The sequence below is a fragment of the Cygnus atratus genome, chromosome 3 (genome assembly GCF_013377495.2).
Source record: "Cygnus atratus isolate AKBS03 ecotype Queensland, Australia chromosome 3, CAtr_DNAZoo_HiC_assembly, whole genome shotgun sequence".
NCBI lineage: Eukaryota > Metazoa > Chordata > Aves > Anseriformes > Anatidae > Cygnus > Cygnus atratus.
Window position 1 is genome coordinate 69,150,854 of NC_066364.1, and position 19,495 is coordinate 69,170,348.

Genomic DNA, 19,495 nt, shown 5'->3' on the forward strand with positions numbered 1-19,495 from the left:
TTTTCAGGCACCGCTTTTTCAGACTTAAATTTTTAGCTGGGCTCTTGATGGGCATCAGGGAAATGATGTTTTTGGGAAAGCAGAGGAAATGCCGCTGTGTTTGGCCTTTCCCTAGGGCAGGGCCTGCTCCTGGGCTGGGTGGAGGAGGCAGGCAGGGGCCTGTGGCCACACCGAGCTGGGGCGGTGCAGACCTCTCCAAATCACTGGCTAAGGTGACGTGTACTAAAACATGAAGCTGATGAAAAAAATAGGCAGTAATTTGTCCCACAGCATCTACTAGCTCTGTCTGAAATACACCAAATCCCACTTATTAACCTCCTTATTGCTTGGATGCACTGGGGAGCAGAAACAGAAGTTAGCTCTCTTCCTCTCAGTTAATCTCGTTAACAAGATAAGGTGTAACATTTAACAACATTTAGATAAAGATTAAACGTTTGTGTGCATACCGAGGACAGTTATGCTAAGCTCACTAGCAATACTTGCTTTGTTTCAGTATTTTTATCTTAATTACTGTGTTTCCTTCATGGCACGAGACAATTCCCAACTCCAGAGGATTAGAAAGAAAACTCTAGCACACTGGCACACAGTAATGGCCCATCTCTTAATTGTCAGGTAGGGATCTCTCTGAAAAGACAGCTATCTGGAGGTATCGGAACACCCAAAACTTCACAGACCTTTGGTCCTAGGCAAATCTGATGTCCTTATTATCAAGCAGGGATCTTGGGAGCAAATACACTAGATTGTAATTAGTGCAGACACTGCAAAATGGCTGTCATTGACAGCGTCTGAACTAGATAGGACTATCACAGCAGTTCTCTTTCTACTTTGTTACCACTACAATGTATAAGGAAACCTAAGGGAAGAATAATATCACTGTTAACCTAATATAATTTTATAATTTTATTAACAGTAACATGGACAAACTGCAGGGAGCTCAGAGAATGATAACCTAGCAGAGAAAAATGGAGGAATGCCAAAAAAGAGATTAGCCAGGAACAGCTCACAGAGGCATTCTGAAAGACACATAATCAAACAATTACTAATGCTGAAGGATATAAACGCCAAGGAGGCAAGGGACAAAAACAGAACAAGGAGGAAAGGGAAGGAGAAGGGAAAAGGGAAGGAGAAGGGAAAAGGAAAGGGAAAGAGAAAGGAAATATGAATGATAAATGTATGAAATACTTTGGGTCAGTAAGGCTCAAAATAACAACAGAAACATCTTCCTGTTGTATGCATGTAACGTATATTAGGAATATATCGCAGAGGTAAACACTGCACAGGCCTGGCCATGGACTGGACAAAGTAACAGTGGTATGTATCCAACAGTGCTCTGCAATACTGCTTAAGCTATCAAAGGCATCATATAACTATTATGAAACACTTGCCTTACAGCATATTCAACAACACAAATATATATCTTTCTCTATACTTTGTAAACAGCTACCACTCTCTGAGTTCTCTTCTCCAGCTAGGAAGTATTTATCATGAAGTCTCCAACTCTCCTCTTGGAAACTTTTCACAGTATTATGCTTATGTCTCTACCCGTTCAAAGCTGTGGATACAACAATGTGGATTTCCAGCTGCATGGACACCTCAGCTAACTCTCCTGCACATACTGTCTGTGGTGCCGCCCAAGCCTGGAAACGTGCTGTATCTCACACACAATCAGATAACAAATCTCAACAGGATCTTCTGAGAGACTCCTTTTCTTCGGTTCATTTTATGTGTTACATTCCCAGTTAAGACAAGCTAATACAGAAAAAAAAAGTTGAAAATTAACCCTCATTGGTAGAGTGAAGAGGCAAATTCTTATGAGAATGTGGTCAGGTACTTTTACTGTTGTTTAGCAACTTCTGAGCTGAAACTAGACAGGGCTGGAGGTGCCAAAACCAAAGTCATCTGCAGAGGAAATGCCAGGATTCTCTAGTTCAAGCTGCTGAGAGAATTGCTAGGTTTGCAGTTCATATGAAATTCTGAATATATCTTTTATAGCTGTATAAGTATTACTGAATGAATCCAGTCAACCTCACAATCTGACAAAACCACAATTTAAAAATAGGTTCTTACAGATGATCACTTGTGAACAGTGCTACATAGTAGGTTAGGCAGATACTACCATTATTACCCTTTTTTTTTTTTTTTTTTTTTTTTCCAGAGAGAAGAGAAAGTTGGAGTGATCGAGACAAATTTCAGCTGTGCTCATGAGCAGGAAAAGCTACACCACAGATATGTAAAACAGAAAATCTGCAAACAGAAGTACAGACTGAGACTTGAGCAACTCGAGCGGGCATCTCGCCTTCGTGTTTCAAGTCACAGTAGACTGGTATCCGTGATTTGTGTCCACAAAAAGGAATCCTTGGAAGAGGCATGCAGTGCAAGCTTACAATGTCTAAGTGGGATGGAGTGAGGTGGAGGTGTCTTTATTTCCATATATAGTATTGATGAGTGCAACTGGCATATAGCATTCAGCTTTGTAACCACATCCTAAATCAGACAGGATACGAAAAGAGCCTCGGAATGAATACCAGGGTTGGAAGGAGGACTTTAGAGAAAGAAGACACATTTGCTCTGTTCAGCTAACCAAAAAAAGATTGAGAGGTGACTTGTTTACAGCATCCACATACTTTCATGGTAAGAAAACTACGGATACTTCAACAGGGTTGGAAGTTGAAGCCAAGAAATATGAACTGGAAATAAAGCACAGTTTTTCAAGTGGTGAAGGTGATTAATCACTAGGAAAAAAAAAGAATCAGTTGATTAGCCCTCACTTGATATTTTGGTGTTTTTACATCAGAACTGGATAACTTAACCAATTCCAGTTACTGATCTCTGTGCAGAAGTAGGAGAAATTGTGTGGCTGGTAGCACAGAAAAAGTCCAGCTAAATGATCCAGTGGTCCGTGTAAGACTTTCATAGCTGCAGATTACAAAAGTCTTGCATGTCCCAGCTTCCAAGCCTGTAGCACCACTTCTGAAAGCCTTTTCTGAGTGCTTTTGAGACACCTAAGTGAATATCATTTTAGGAACACATTTGAACACCTAATTTGCTACCATTTTCAGTTCTTGGCTGCTCGAAGCCCAGGGGTCACCACCCTGCAATATCAGGCCCTGAGGGACTGTGAAATAACAAACACTAGGTTAAAATAAAAGTTTGAGTACATGGTCTTAAAAATTATTAATTCTAAGTGTTGCACCTTCCTTGTGCATACGTATGACTGCTTATTGCTTTATATGAGAATAGCTACTGAAATGAGAAACTAGAGCAAAAATGCTAACTAGAGCTAAAGTAATGGTCAATAATAAAATGCATTGCCAAGGTAAAACCACGACTGATATGGTATAATGGGCCTGGAAGATACACAGTACTGTATGCAAATGGCTATTAAAATGGAGAAAAAAAAGAAGGTGCCAGTTCTCTTCTCCCTTGTGAGAAAGCTGCTGGTTCTATGAAGATTTTATCCTAACTGTGTCTGCACACAGACAACTCAGAGCCCTGAAATTGCTTTATTTCTTATTGTTAAAAGTTAAAGAAGGTCAAGAGAAAATTCTCTCTTTTCCCCTTAGGTTCTTTTGTGTATAATGAGCAACTGAAGGCAGCCAGGGGCTGAGGCACTAGTGAAGAAGGAAGAATGCTACAAGAGCAGAAAACAACACACTGTTCCTTTCAAGTTCACCCCCTCCTGGCCCACAGCCCGACTGCCTTGGCCAGCCGCCAGGGTATCGGGACAAAGGCTTCCTCCTCTGGCCAAAACCGAGGAAAAAGGCCCGTTGTTTAACACAGGCAGACTTGCTTCAGCAAGAGCAAAACCTAAAAATAAGGGGAATTATATTAACTGAAAGTCCTGAGAGAGAAATCTCCTAGTGTGGCTAATGCAATTCTTGCTCCATGCCTTTCCCAAAGAGGGAATGTCTTGACTGTCTACCTCTCAGGCTAGAAGGGAAAGTGAAATGTCTCAACAGGGTTAAAGCCATAAGGCTGCTGAAACAAGAATGCATCTTTCTTCTTTTCAGGAAGCCCCAGGTGTCCCACTACTGCCCTCTATGCCTGCCCTAGTATGCTTACATGAAGAGCAAGTGTCCTCATTCATAAAAAGATAGCAGAAATTTCCATGCTCCTAGCAGACCCTAAAGATTCTCCCAGATAAGGAAGGCAAGTATTTAGCTATCTAGAGAATTCACAATGACCAAAGCTCCTACTGGATTTCACAAAGTTGTTAAAACATAGTGAAGGTGGATTCACACCTGGGCTTGTTGCCATCTCTGTAACAGAGCCTGCATCCCTGGTCTGTGATGGGGAACATGGGACACTCAGGGTTCCCCACAGGCTGAGAGGTCTCCCTCCTCCCCAAAACCTGTGAGGGAGATGCTGTTGCAGAAGTTACACAGAGACGCGGTGGCTATCCATGCCACCCTCACACCTCCTCTTCTGGAGCCCAGTCACAGCCAAGGGCAGAGGACTTGAAAAGGGCAGAAAAAGCTCTAGGTCTGAGACAACACACTTGACTCTGAGCACTGAAGTGCTTGAGTGATGTGAGCTACTTCAGAGGTTGTATTACAGGATATAGTGTCTCAGTGAGCTCTTGCAGGAGTCTTCCCCTAGCAATTATTCATGTGTCTGAGAGTTTTCGGAAGCAGGCCCCAACTCAAGAAGAAGTGTGATTTTCATCTGCTTGGGTTAAAATAAATTAATACAGGACACTTTTCAGTGCATAGATGCTGTTTAAAGACCATCAGGATTTACACATGAATGTACTTGCTCTGTATTACAGGCAATAGATTTTCCTCCTGAAGTGGAGAAATGGCATTTCTGACACATACTTACAAGACCGAGGTCTTTGCAGGAGAAGGCCTCCATGTACATGCCGTTCATCTGCACCAGCCAGTAGCAGAGACAGGCTCCCCTGCAGCACTTCTCATCTATCTTCAGACTTGTGTGATCTGTTCCAGCACACCTTGACTGTTCTTGTGCGTCAGCATGAGAGCAACCCATTGAGGAAACAGGGTTTGCTCAATGATCCCTTTTAATTCAAGTCGCATTTAGCATTACTGTGCTGACAGGGGAAGAGATACATGGGTGCATCGTTCTGCCATCCATCACCTTGTTTACAGGAAGCATATTCTCAGTAGCCTTAACTCGATTGCAGGATAAAGGAATTAGCTGAGTATTATGAAAACATGAATCAGAATGGGAGATTTAGATGGTATGAAAAGCCACTACTTCTGCACTTGATCCTGCAAATTGCCTTGAGTCTGTAGTATTTCAATCAGTAGTTTCATTCCAGCATAAGAGAGACTGGCTAGTATCAAAGTTTCCAGGATGACAGCACTTTTTTGATTTAATGACAATACTAGCCCTGACATAATGACTACCGTGCTTTAAGGTTATACTGCACAAAACTTTCCTTTGTGCCTAAGAAAACAGGAGAAAAAATGACCTACTGTCTTCTTTTATTTCTGTATTTCTATATTTTTCTATTTCTATATTCTGTATGAGCATGTAAACATTAACACCTCCAAATGAGTACAAAATGGGACAGAAAACAGGAAGGATGTGACAGTAATTAAGGAGAACTCTTCAAGAAAAATCAATTTTGAGAAGGAGACAGGTTGCTAAAAAGAACCCTGGAGCTGCAGCAAACCAGGTTTTTGTTGAAGAAGGTTGCCATTTTCTACATTGCAATTTTCAAGACTAGTGAAACAGAGGTCCACAACATTGCTCGTGAGGCATGCAATGTTAAGAGTTGCATCAAGATAAAGAGAAAGCCTCTTGTGGTGGGTTGACCCCAGCCAGCAGCTAAGCACCAACAGCCACTTGCTATCTCCCCCCACCATGGCCCCCACCGTGGGATGAGAGAGAGAATAGGAAGAAAAAAAGGAAGAAAACTCCTGGGTGGAGATAAAAACAGTTTACTGGACAGATTAAAAAGTAAAAATAAAAAAGTGATGCAAAGGAAATCACTCAGCACCTCCCACGGCTAGACTAGTAGTTCAGCTAGTCTCGGAGCAATAGCCAAAAACCCCTCTTCTTCCTCCTCTACTCCTGTTGTTATTGCTGAGTATGAAATTGCATGGTATGGACAATCCCTTTGACCAGTTTGGGTCAGCTGTCCTGTCTGTGTCCCCTCCCAAGCTCTTGCTCATCCCCAGCCTACTGGCTGAGAGGGAAGAGTCAGGAAAAGAGAAGGTCTTGACCCTGTGTGAGCACCGTTCCACAACCACAACACAACATTGGTGCGTTATCAGTGCATTTACCCACTAATTCAAAACCCAGCACTACACAGGCTGTTATGAAGAAAGTTAACTTGAACCCAGCCAGTCCCAGAACGCCCACTGACACAGGGACATCAGTACTCCTCAGGGAGTCAGCATCATCGGCCATGTCCTGCCATGGACTCAAACACGCGTAAAAAAATGTCAGATATAGCATGCATGAGAAGGCAGGAAAATAGCATTATCATCTTCTTGCAGAAACTTAAAGAAAAAAGATATAATGGTAGCACTGGGCTTGAGAAAGCAGGATGGCATAGGGTATGTGGGAACTGTTCCAAGTGACAGCAGCTCTCTAACAGCTTTGCAAGGCTTGGTAGGCAGAGCCAGGAGAAGTCTATAGGCTGGGAGGCAGCGCTGCCACACGCAGACAGGGTCCTGCATGAGCCAGCACACACACAGCAGAACCGGAGACATTGGTGTCCTTTCCCACATCACTATTAACCTAAAAAAACCCTTGTCATTTGCCCCATGTCTCTCCCCAGCACAGCTGTGTATTGCTGTCCATCACTTCTGTCTGTGATGAGGACCTTTCTTGCTGTACTCGTACATGGCCGTCTTGCATGGCTGTGTAAAGCCTTTTCGAGAACATAAATCTTTTTCCCCGTCCCTCAATTCCAGTCATTCTTCTGCGTGGCTCCAAGGCTCCAAGGCAATAACTTCAGTTGAGGTTATCTCTGACTTCATATTAGCACTTCGGCACTCATGTCACCACTTGGGTTTGTGTTTGGCTGGTCACTCTGACACAAGTTAAAAGGTTCACTTCACCCTTCACAGTTGGCAGTGTAGATAGAGCCACTATTTTGTACTTTCCTTGGGGGTCAAGTTTTTGATTTTTCAGCAACTTGGGGCCACCTGAGTACTTGTAGCCCTGTCATCTTTAATGTTTTAAAACAAAGACATCGCAAATTTTAATTTGAGAGCGAAGTCAGAAGAGGAGAGCTCAGCTCCTACAGACTCCACAGACTCTAGGATGAAACTGCCAGGAGAAAAGATTTTACTCCCGGTTATCACACTGATGAGGTAGTTTTGACAAGTTCCTCTATGCCAAACAACAGAAAGTATAAATTAAAATGTTTTCGGCAAGACACAGATAAGAAGAGAGAATGTGTATATATGTAGATAAATGAAAAGTGGGTGTAGGTTGTACGCCAAGATGTTAGAAGAAACAAGAGAAGACAGAAACAAGAGTTCGTTTGATAAAGATGTCCATGTGAATGCTTATACCTTTATGCTTAGCTGCCAACGTGCAACTGCCATTATCGTTTACCTTGTATTTATATTTCCAGAGTAAAAACGGCTGCTGTCAGGTCTGGGCAAACCTGCCACACCTTTCTCTAGGAAACTTAAAATACACATATAACTCACACACGATGCATGTAACAGGCACAGTGGCTAAGATGAAGTATCCACTCAGTCACTCTGCTGAGTACTGGAATGGTGGCCTGCCATCGATGCTTGGAGAAAGAGGTAAAAAAAAAAAAAAAAAAAAAGAGGATGCACGGAGCGTTTCTCCCTCAGTGTCATCTTGCAGCTTCTGGTGCTTGGTGGTTATGCACTCCTCGGGCCAGAAGCTGCATGAATGGCTACTAAATGTAAACGACACAATGAACTTCTCCATGAATGCAGTGCTTTTGCAGTCCTATTAAGGTTTTGGTCATTAGCATGGTGCATTCCAGGTAATTCCACAATACAGTGATTTGTTGATTAAAATGAAAAAAAAAATCCACAAAACCACTCAACACTTTACCTCTATTTTAAACCTTTTAAAACTGAGTCTCCCTGAGAAATGACGACTAATTATTCTGCATTCAATCTCTCTACACAGTTCATTTTTTATTTGTAGCATATCCTCCCTTCAATTGTCTCTTTCCAAACTCAAAGGTCCTACTTTATTAAATTTCTCTTCCTACCAGAGCCATTCCACATCTCTGACTACCTCTATTGCTCCTGCTGTGTACTTCCTCTAATTTTGCTAGACACTTTTTGAAAGAGTGTGATTAAAGCTACAAATAATTAATGAAGTCTCAGGGAAAATGCTGCAGTTTGTGGTTAAAAGCACGTATAACATAACTAATTTCAACTTTTTTCATATGTAAGAGTCAGAAGTAAATACATAGATTTAACATAGATCTGTTTGTCCCAAAGCACAGACTGAGAATACTTCTTTTACTTTAAGAACAAAGGCAGTTCAGTGCAAGAGATTTGTTCAACTTCACTGGCTAATTCTGAAAGCAAGAGTGGCACCTACAAGTAAATTTAATTTATCTGGTAAAGTAACATAGAAAATGTTATTAAAAATGGGAGTTAACATTTCAGTGCCCATTTTCAACAGATAATCCTCAAAAATATTAATCTTTCATTTTTTTTCTTAAAAACTAATAAAAATTCCCATCTCTAATGGATTCTGAATCTATGAAATCCAAATCCTATTTGTAAGGTTATCAGAAGAATAAACGCTGAGATTTTAATGAAGTTCTGTGGAAAACATATCTGAGAGAATGGTAAATTCAGGGTTTCCATAGTAACAGAAACAATAAAAAAATAAAATCAAGGGAGCCTTGTCGTGGCCCATCCAAAACCAAAGAGATTGTCTCTGGGAGACTTGGAGTGAGTTTACGTGGAAGGGACACCTACCGTGTTGGATATGCACCTGCCCTTATACATGCCAGGAGGGCCATAGGGCCCGCACTTTGACACAGGCTCTGTTCTCCTTTGGACACTAATGCATGTATAATCAGGTTATAATCAGATTTTTTCTTAATGTTGAGTACATAGGTCCCAGAACTCCTTAAAACTCTCTAGTTTAGTGTTTAAATGAAGGCCAAGTTCTCCTATAAGTATTGGGATTATGAAATTGTGCTTCTGAGGTCTTTTAAAAATATATTCCTCACTGGTGTGGCCAGTGACTACGGTCATCAGTTTCTGAACAAACACGGTACCCAGGCACATCATATTCAGCTGACATTTCATCCATCTGCTTGCCACAGTGGTTGAAAGTATTTCTGGCATATGCCTAGAGCATTTAATTTTGTTAAGTACATTTATTGCAGAAACTAAAATCCCTAAACTGAGCAAATAGAGTCCTCATAAACATAACTACATTTTTTTTTCATTTGCTCTGAGTAACAGTGGGAAATGAAAAACCACGAGGTTGAAGGAAGTGAAAGGACTATTTATGTAGCATGGGAAAAATTAAACTGAGTTTCAATGCTTTAAAGTGTCCACCATCTGTTTATCAAAACATGTTTGTTGTGCTTCTTTTGTCTTCAATTATCCAGTCTGTCTGCTCTGATTTATGGACACTATACTAGATTCTTCCTTTGATTTTAATGGCAAGCTGTGTAAGTTCTGCCTCTACTTTGAAATCAAAATGTTGGGCTGGCATTGCCAATTGCCAGTAAAATACACCAATGTATCGTGCCATTTCTTCACAAGATTGCTCACACGTATACAGTATAAAAAGATGCACGGGGCTCGGAGTTTTTCCTTTTCTGTGCATGAGATCCGAAGTGTCTAGGCTCTACATTTTTATTTATGTTAAAATAAAACCTGTTGAACAAGTGGGATGTACACCAAGATGTGGTCTGGAAGGATAACAGAAACAGACTGTAAATTAAATAGCTGAATTAAACAAGAATTCAAACCATTGATTTCTACAGGCAGCTTGCAAAAACATGCACCAAGGAAAATAATTTTCAGCAATTCAAAGCAGAACCTTTGGCTAAGTAGCGAGTCTGCCCTTAAAATAGGCTAAATAACATATTCTGCAACTGCAGAAAGTACTGGAGCTAGCAGGGGACCACATGCTATATTCCAACAGCAGCAGAAGGCAGTGCCAAGTAAATACTGAAATTCAATACACACAAAAATATACTTTGCAACTTCACTGCTGTTCTGTTGTTAGAAGTTCTAGATGAACTGGGCTGACAGTTTGGTAAGCTGTTTGCAAAAGTTTGACAGGTTTTCTGCTATCAGCCCCTAGCACTGGAATAGCCGCACCAAACAGGCAAAGCTGTACAAGCTGCAATTTGTACCTGTTATTTTCAGCTAATAAGAGATTGACTATGAAAAGGGTTTGCAGTTCCACAGGAGCTTTTGTTGGTATATCAGGATGAGTATACTTGTATATCTGGATGGTATTCAGGATAATGTCTTTCTGTCAAGCTCTTGGACACCAACAGCACTCATTTCACCCTTTTTCACCATGCAGACTGAAAAGAATCATTTGCCATTGGCAAATAAAACAAAATAATCTGAACAAGAGAAATCTGCCAGTAAAGAAAAGCAGCTGGTTTAGCATAGAGAACCATGGGCTAAACTGAGCACCCCAAAATAGGAAAGACCATGACCTCTTCAAAGCGCTCTTTGGCATTCAGGATTCCCAGTTTATACCCTATCTCTACTGGCATTTAACTGGCACCACAGGCACTCAGAACTTACCACTACATCTGACTGGGCTAAAATCAGAATGGGAATGCTTAAGCTAAGAATTTGGAGAGAAAAACAAACAAACAAACAAACAAAAACAAACAAACAAAAAACACTGGAAGGATCCACAAATCTTGAAACAATAACCCTAACGAAGACATGTAAATCACTATTACCTGATACCTTTATGGTGAAACTGGACAAACAATAGTCACTATGAACTAGGATTCAGTGCAGAAAAAATGATTGAGGTCTTTTCAAGCAGTGAAACATGAGCTATGGACAGGGCAAGACCAGAGACGCCTCACACGTGGTTGCATACAAAAAAAACCACACATGGAGAGAACATGGAGCAGGCAGCTGGCAAAATTACCCCAATGTCAAACATCCGAGCAAGTTTATTTAATCATGCCCCAGTTGGCCCTGCCACACTTCACCCTCTTCAAGATCTCTTCAGTTTTACTATACAAACTCCTTCCTCAGATTTCCTGCCTTCTGCAGTTCATTCTCTCTAAGCATTCTTCTAGCAGCTGCTTTTGTCTCCACACAGGGGGTTCCCAAGATTTTACTGCAGTAGATCTTTCTTTTCATCAATCTCCTTTGCTCTTGGCAAAGAAGTCCTGAGCTTCTACTGCATTTCTTTGCTGTACAGGGAACCAGGCCATACACTTTGCTCCTGAAAACACCACAGCAAAAAATATTACAAAAAATGCTACGAAAACCAAACCAAACCAACCAACCAACAAAACCCAAACACCCAGACATTTCCCCCCGCCTCCCCAGAGCAGCTCAAATAGCGGTCACATACACATATTTGTCTATTGGATAGGCAAGGAGAATACTAGTAAGACATGGCATAACCTCTGTTTTTATAAGCATACCTCTTCTTTGCTCCTACAAACAATACCAATTGCAAGCTCCTTCACAGCATCCATCTGCACCCAACTTTACACAAGTGTACAGCACAAGAGAGAAATATTCCTACTTCTGGACTCCAGTCAGAAACTCAAGGCATCAAACAACCTCCTGAAGAGAAAAGTAGCTGTTCATTTCTGTTCACTAACCACGTAGAATTCAGTTTATCTTCATGAAGTACCTGACATTACATAAAGTCAATACCCAGTGAAGTGAACCAGGTTTGGTAAGGGTCTGAAGACCCTCCAAAGATCAGTCACGGCTACTGTGAAAGTGGCACAGCATGTACAGTGACAGTGGAGAGTGGAAGAGAACTTGAAAAATACAAATAAGAAAACAAAGCCCCTCAAAATATTTTCACTGAAATAATATTTAGTAGTATTAAGGTTAAAACAGAGTTTTCGGTGAACATTTTCATTCAACATTTTACATTAATTTGCTCTGGCTATGTTCTCACTATTGTCATGTCCAATTTCCACTAGCTTTTAGGAGATTTATACTATATAGCAGCCGTGCATTAATCCTCCACTCTATTCCACATGGCAGAAAAAGTGCATGCTCCTGCCCAAGCAGTAAACCTTGAAACTCCCCAATGCCCTGAAAGCAATGGGAGCACAGTCCTGCAAAGCACGAGGACCTGTGTGTGACCACACGAATCCTACAACAGCTACCAATTTAGTAAGGGGTCTTGCCTTACTAAAGGCAAGTGCCTTACTAAAGGCAAGTGACATTCACTATTCAAGTGACAGCAGTAACCTTATTTCCAATATACCTCAAGAGTTTCTGACATCAGCTGAAACTACCTGTTACGTATTGAAAAACTATCTGATGTATGACTGGGAGGAGGATAAAGAAGTTGTGAGGAGAGGGAGAGAGAGAGGAAAAAAAAGATCAGAAATAAAAAGCAATGAGAAGCAGGATGCAAAATTAAAGGGTGCAATAAAAGAGAAAGAAATAAACAGAAAGTAGAAGGCAAATAGTTAAGTAAGTGATTGAAAAGAAGTTTTACCATCGCTCTTGTGAAAATTGAACTCTAGCTCCTAACACCTAGGGAGAAGGCCACTGAGAATCCTAGTAAGGAACTGCTTTTTTTTTTTTTTTTTTTTTAATCAATCCCACTTCAGAGACATTTTCCTAATGTTGCACTAGCGTTCCCAATAACCTATCACTTCTTCCTGGCTAGGAACAAAGAAAAATCCTCCCTCCCTTCCTTTTTCCTAGGTCCAACGGTGCTTGTTATCCCTCTCCTCTTCTCCCTTCCTTTCAATGAAAAGCAAGAAATCAAATAATGTAGCTGACTGTAAATGAAGCAAAACAGTCAAACAGCAGGAGCAGAAGAGACTGGGACAAGCATACAGACTTTGCTCTAAGCCCTGCATTTTCATGCTCTGTAACACCAACGGTGCAATACTTGTTACGATTTACAGGTACACATATACTTAGAGCACCATACATCACACGATCACACAGCAGATTCACGTACCTTCCAAAACTCAACTGGGAGAAAAGCTATGGAAGAGAACAGACCACTGCAATTACCTATTCAACACTTTCACTACGCAAAAAGTATGGACTCATACCACAAAAGATGTGGGATTGGGACACATTGTTTTTTCATTGACCTGGCATAGCACAGGAAATAAAGGTTTCTTTTTATGGTGGATACAAAGAGCTGAGTAATCCAATAGTTACAGGGAAGCCAGAACAGAGGAATCACAGAAAGCCATGGGGAAAGTAAATTGATTGTGAAGAGAGAATATTTCAGGTCCTGAGCACAAAGTGGGAGCACTGTGTCACAGACAACGGATGCTGTTGCAGGCTTTCAACAAGCAGCAAAGCAGGGAGGGATGGATAAATGCTTGCATTTACTTGTTTTAACTGAGCAACTGCAGGCAGATGCCTATTTAAGGCACTGCCCCCTGGATAGCTCTTCTATTTCTCCTGAGTCTCCAATTATTATTTTTTTTCTTTCTCTTCAATACCCTCATTTCCCCTGAGTATGCACTCATCAGCAACTTGCATTCCTCAGAAATCCTCCCACTAGCTGTCTGGAAAGACATTCATGCTAGAGGGCATAACACTCTTCTGACATGAAGATGCCTTTAAAACCACAAGTCATCTTCAGAAACCGAATTGTGTGGAGGTGCACAAAGAATTCCTCCGAGACCTACTTTGGAGGCAAGTGAATTCAGCCAACTCACAAACATCAGCAGTAATTTCATTCGAGTAAGCATGTTTGGTATTCTGAAAGCCTTCCCCCAAACCACACACCTCTTTGCACGTGCGCTTCTTTTAAAAATATTTTCTTCTTGGTCTGTTTTTATGCTTACTTTTTGCCCTCAACTTGTATGATAAAAATGTTTTCTGGGTGAGCCCTGGAGAACTGAGCAGACCAAACACTAATGCTCATATGGAATTTATTTAGAGGGGGGAAAAATCCCTTAAGTTGAGTGCTTATGTTATTTTGAACTGGTTTTATATTTTTTATGTACATAGTGGAGCTGGAATTTCAGGGCTGGCTTTTGTTTGCATTCATCATGAAACATTTGTTATATGAGCTGCTGCTACTGCTACCAAAACAGCTGCTGCTCACTGCTAGAAAACCAGAGCCCATCTCAACAGTTTCTTGCTTCCTCTGGTAAATCTAGCTGGCAAAAGAGGCCCAGTGTTTCTACAGAAAAACTGCCTTTGTTTGGCTTCACTGTCGTCCTTACCATCTTCTGCCTACCCTGAACATGGACTTGAAAGAGAACTGATAAATCAGAGCAAGAGCAGGTATGTACTGATGCTCCTGACATATCTGCAATTAAAGGTAGATCAGGACTACAGCTGCATGAGCTCTCTGGTCTGCAGCTAGGACATCACCTCGGATGTGAATGCCTTCCCTTCAGCTGCTCCTATGATTTAGCGAGGATTTAGCCTTTCTGTCCTATGTCATCATTTTCTGCTATCCAGAAAAACTGAGCCATGGCTTGACCTATCTTCCAATAAAAACTTCTTTGCCATAGAAATGCTGCTGTCCAGTGACTAAGGCGATCTGTAGGAGACCGCTTCTCTATGCAGAAAAAAAAATACTCACCTATCTGACAATCTGTGCACTTTCCTAATGACTTGGACACAAACCAGGACCTAGCAGATGAGGGGACTGCAGTCATGAGTGCTGAGGACAGACCTCCTGAACTACACATAAGCTAAATTTTAATACATTGCTTTCTTTGTTACAAACACTACAACACTTCAGTGTTGCTCTTGCTGCTTTCTGGAGATTTCAAATTGGCAGTGAGCACTCTAACCCCATTCTCATCTTTTTAAGAGAAAATTTATCCCAGACTTGAGCAGTCCCTGCAGGACTTCACTGCTTGTTTAAAGTAAGGGGAGACTACCAGATAATTAATGCCTACCACTTTAACCAATTCTATCTTTCAGGAGAACATTTTTTTTTCCTCACAGCTGGACAACTTACTTTCCTTAAGAGCTTTTGAACAGATCCTGCTGAAAATCAAATGTGCGCCATCTTATATCCATGCACTTGCTGACTCCTTCAAGGAACTAGTTGATTTTTGAGGCTCTACAAAAGCCACATTGAATTTTCTCAAATGTCTATTAATTTCATTCATTCTTATAATTTCTAGATGTACCTAAATGGGATTCTTTCATCTGCAGCTGTCTAGATACCATTTCAGTCCTTTGAAAACTTGGAGTCGTGTTAACTACCTTCTATTCTTCCAGTGTAGCTGCGGATTGATAGGACACACAGCAGAGTTGGCAATTACAGTTTCAGAAACATCCTTTGTGAGTAGTGGCTACGACAGCAGCATCTTGACCCTGCCAAGGAGGAAAGATAACTGAGGAGAAAAAAAAAGGCCCTAGCACCAAATCTGTTACCTGTATTATAGATGGCATCTGCAAATAACTGAAAAGTTACTCAGAGTTAGTCCAAAAAGATATGTACAACTCATATGACATTTTTAAAGTGCAGTAACCATTGTGCAAATGTTGGGGATAGAAAAAGCAGCCCAACTGGAAATAACACGCTAATTACGGAATACAACAGGATTGCAATGCAGAAGAAAGGGTTGAGAGAGGAAAGATGAGCCAGAGAGCAGTGGAGGGGAACATGCTCGTTGCTACTACATTTGTAAATGTGTGATTCAGCTCCAAGAACAAAGTAAAAGATGAAAAAAGGAATCTTCCTAGCCATATTTTGTAAAAACCTCTTCTCTTGCTTCTGGGAAAGGAAGATTTCAAGAGGGACAGGTCAAAAAGGCTGAAAAATTCCAACTGGGAAAGGAAGTGGGGAGCATGAACTCCAAGGAAGACTTCCTCTTGGAAGAGCAAGGGGTCAGCTCAGCAGCATTACAACAGCCTCCTACCCCAGGGCAGGTAAAGGGGATCTCAGTCTTCAGCAAAGGGGCTCTGAAGAAGAAGCACAGGAATGGTGTGAAGTTCTGCTCAAGTGAGCAGATGATCCCCTCAGGAGTGATGGTGGGAGACATACCAAAAGGATTCTTGTGTAGCAGCTGAGAGCTACACTGGTAATACATTTCCTTATTTTTAATTCTTTTAACTTTGTAACCAAGGGCCGACCCTTACGCTTCGCTGAAATTTATTTACTAATTCTTACTTTTTTTTTTTTTTGTAAGAGTAATCACAGTAGTCTTAATGTGACTTAGAGGTCTTTGGATGACCAGAGGATTCCCACTCTGGTAGTAACTTATCTATTTACAGGTACACTCTTGGGATGCTTCAGTCTCAAGAAAAGAACCGCCATCATCCAGGGACTCACAGATCCCAGACTGTGTTTGGCATTTGTAGGTGAGGAAGGGGTAACAACTCACAGTTTGAGGATTACTAGGCACTTGCCCCTTAATATTACTGATTTTTAATAAAACCCCTTTCTACTGACCCTTCAGTCTGTGATGCCTCCTCATACTTGTCATTACTAAGAATAGGCCCAACATGGAGCCTTCATGTTTTACCTGTAGGCAAGGTAAGTACAGTGACCTTTTCTATGATGGCTTTCTGCTCCTTGAGAGTGCCTGCCTGCCTGCCACCTCTCCCAGCTACCCACTGTCTCCCTTCTCCCAGCTCTCTGGCAGACCAGTCAGTTCAGGTTGAAAATAACTTTTGGTATTAGCTTTAATGCCTTTAGCAAGCTGCATGCAAGAAAATGACTTGCTATAATTTCATATTCAACTTGTTAGAATTTATGGTCTTTCATGTTTTCCTTATTTTTGTTATTACAGCATTTTAGTTATTATAGCAACTAATTTTAATCACTGTAAAAACTTGATTTTAAATTGCTATGATTATGCAATTGCTATGATTATGTCCAAGTAATTCCTTAGGAATGGCTACTCATCTTTACTGTATAAAAATTACAGGTAAAATCTGTTTAGTTATACTTCTTTCCTGTAGTTACCTTACCTTTAATACTTTTCAAAACATTTCAGAACCATCAAAGATACTTTCTGATGGTACTCACATTGCTTTTGCAATGTGTCTCCGGGATAAGAATAATCAGTTTAACATGTAACCTATTCTATTGCTGCTATAATAGGCACAACTTGTGATTAGTCTGAGGTTAAAATACAACCACTTCTTTCAACATGGAAAATATGATTATGTTCCTGAAAGCAAAGTGAATAGTCAGCTCTGATCTGCTCCATACTGTTGCTTCAGTTAAAGATATTTCTACCAAAACACTAACCCTGCAAATGTAAGGTGGCACAGAGTCATAATCATGCCAGATTTTGAGTTGTTATGGACCTATTAGTAACAGAAGTTCTTCATATTCCAGCCTCAGCCACCTTGTGCAATTCTGTTGTTTCCATGCAGGTGAAACGAAGACCTGTGCAAATGTACTGGAGCTGTAGTTGAGACCAGAAGCATGCCTATTAATTGGAATTTAGCAGCCATCCACCTTGTCCACTATGCCTTATGCTGCCTAAAGAGAGGTCAAAGTTGCCAAAGAAGCAATTTGCATAGTGTTACTACTATAATTTTTATTCAAATGCTATTTTAAAAGCATACACAGTAACAGAGGTTTAGCTGGTAGTTAGTGATTAAAATAGCATTATGATTTTATTTGGTAAGTTATTCAAGAAGGAATGAACTGTCAATGCAAGCTTGAATTGTCTGCCATTAAAAAGTTTGTGGCATTCTGTCATCAGTGACCCTAGATTATTTATAAGATACTAATGCTGTACCTGCATGCAGCTTTCCCTGTGTCCCAGAGCTTTAACAATGCTGCTTGCCCATGGATTTTTCATTTTGTTATACTAGGAACAGGAAACATTGAAAAGATGCATCAGGGAATCAACCTCAGATGAATAGCAGAAGCACTGTTACAAATCCATAACATCTTTAGTGACTGATACACTCATTAGATAAACATTATAGTTTCTTGAAAGATACCAGCATCAATGCTTCAGAATGATCTCCTGACACAAGAGAATACACATGAATTCTTGACATGTGGGATGCAAGGGTTTGGCTGACTCACCCCTTGGGATTTAGACCACAAATACATTTTGTTTTTACTCCAAGAAAGTATGAAATTACATCTGTGTGGGTTTAGTCCAAAACTGGACAGCCCGTCAATAGATCTGATGAAAGGAAATTGAAAGAATGCATGCATCATGAAGATGGGGGACGAAATGCAGGATCTGAAGACTAAAGTCTTTTGGAATTGCACTACAAGACAAAGGTGAAGCTGCAGGTAGTCTCGGCCTTCATAGACCTACAGATACAAGTGTGTTACACAGAAAGTTTAGAGAGGGGAAACTCTGTTCATGGTGGAGAGGTACAGACAAGAGCATGAGAAACAATAAAATGGCTTCAGGCAAAGATTTTGCCAACTGATAACCAGAAAAAGGTGGCAGAGAGGAATAAGAAAAGGGGAGCCTGTTGCAGAGCACAGCCTGCAGTTCTGAACACCAGCCAGAGATGTATGGGCTTGGTCTCTGCAAAGGTTCACAAAGAACAGGTGAAACCAGCACCCAGCGAGAGCTGTGCATCAAGGGAACACCATGCCAAAGAAACAAAGAGTTTCCAGAGAGAACAATTATGACAAGCATGCCAAGAAACCGGATTCAGTCTCTTACAGAAATCCTTTTCTACTAGAACTGAGCTTAGTGCCCAAGCCAGCAATATTAATCCAGCTAGCATGTATTATAGCACAAAGAAAGGAAAGACTGAGTAATTCTATGTCATACTTAGCCTATCTCTGCAATACCTTGTAAGTTGTCACAGCTAATGAGCTCATGTGTTTAGAAGCTTTAGTAGAAGAGAAACATCTGATCTAGCTTTTTTCAAAGGATGACCCAAGGAAACAGGGGCTTCACCTTCCATTACATCTTCACTTCAGGACAAAGAACCACAGCAATAATTTTGGCAGATGGACCCATAAATTGCACTTTCCTACACCCTAAGCTCAGGGAGCAGATTTACCCTGGATGCGAGCCGTAACCATGTCAAGCTCTTAGCTACCTCACTTTTCGGCTCAAAAGGCACCATTCATTTTGGACCATTTATAAACAAATGTTCTGCTGCATAACCATGCACATATGGACTAACTCCAATCTAATAAGTACATGTTAGCAGGGAACAGTACGTACAGCGGGCTTGATCCTGGATGCATACAAGCTCCCTGTGGGCTTGGAAAGCCTTGCCAGACTCTATTGCCACAACTTCAGTGTTGCTGGTATTTTAACAATGAGATTTAAACTATCCTGGATAAATCTTTTGGTGCCACAGTTATGTCTCCCATGTATTACACACATACTCTGGGCTGGCTTCACCTTCCTGAGCAGAATGAAAAACTGCAGCTGTTATGAGATGCCAACTGTTTCTGCAGAACTTGCCACAGAGAAGTTTAGTTT

General features: G+C 40.9%; 1 protein-coding gene and 1 long non-coding RNA gene across 3 annotated transcripts in view; one reads left to right on the top strand and one right to left on the bottom strand.

The window, feature by feature from the left end:
- UST (uronyl 2-sulfotransferase) overlaps positions 1–19,495 on the bottom strand; it is a 167,406-nt gene that overhangs the window by 11,945 nt on the left and 135,966 nt on the right. The gene's annotated exons all lie outside the window — the stretch shown is intronic.
- Positions 16,380–17,720, top strand: LOC126913245 (uncharacterized). The gene is made up of 3 exons (XR_007708033.1): positions 16,380–16,427; positions 16,526–16,602; positions 17,451–17,720. It is a non-coding gene; the product is annotated as an uncharacterized LOC126913245 (long non-coding RNA).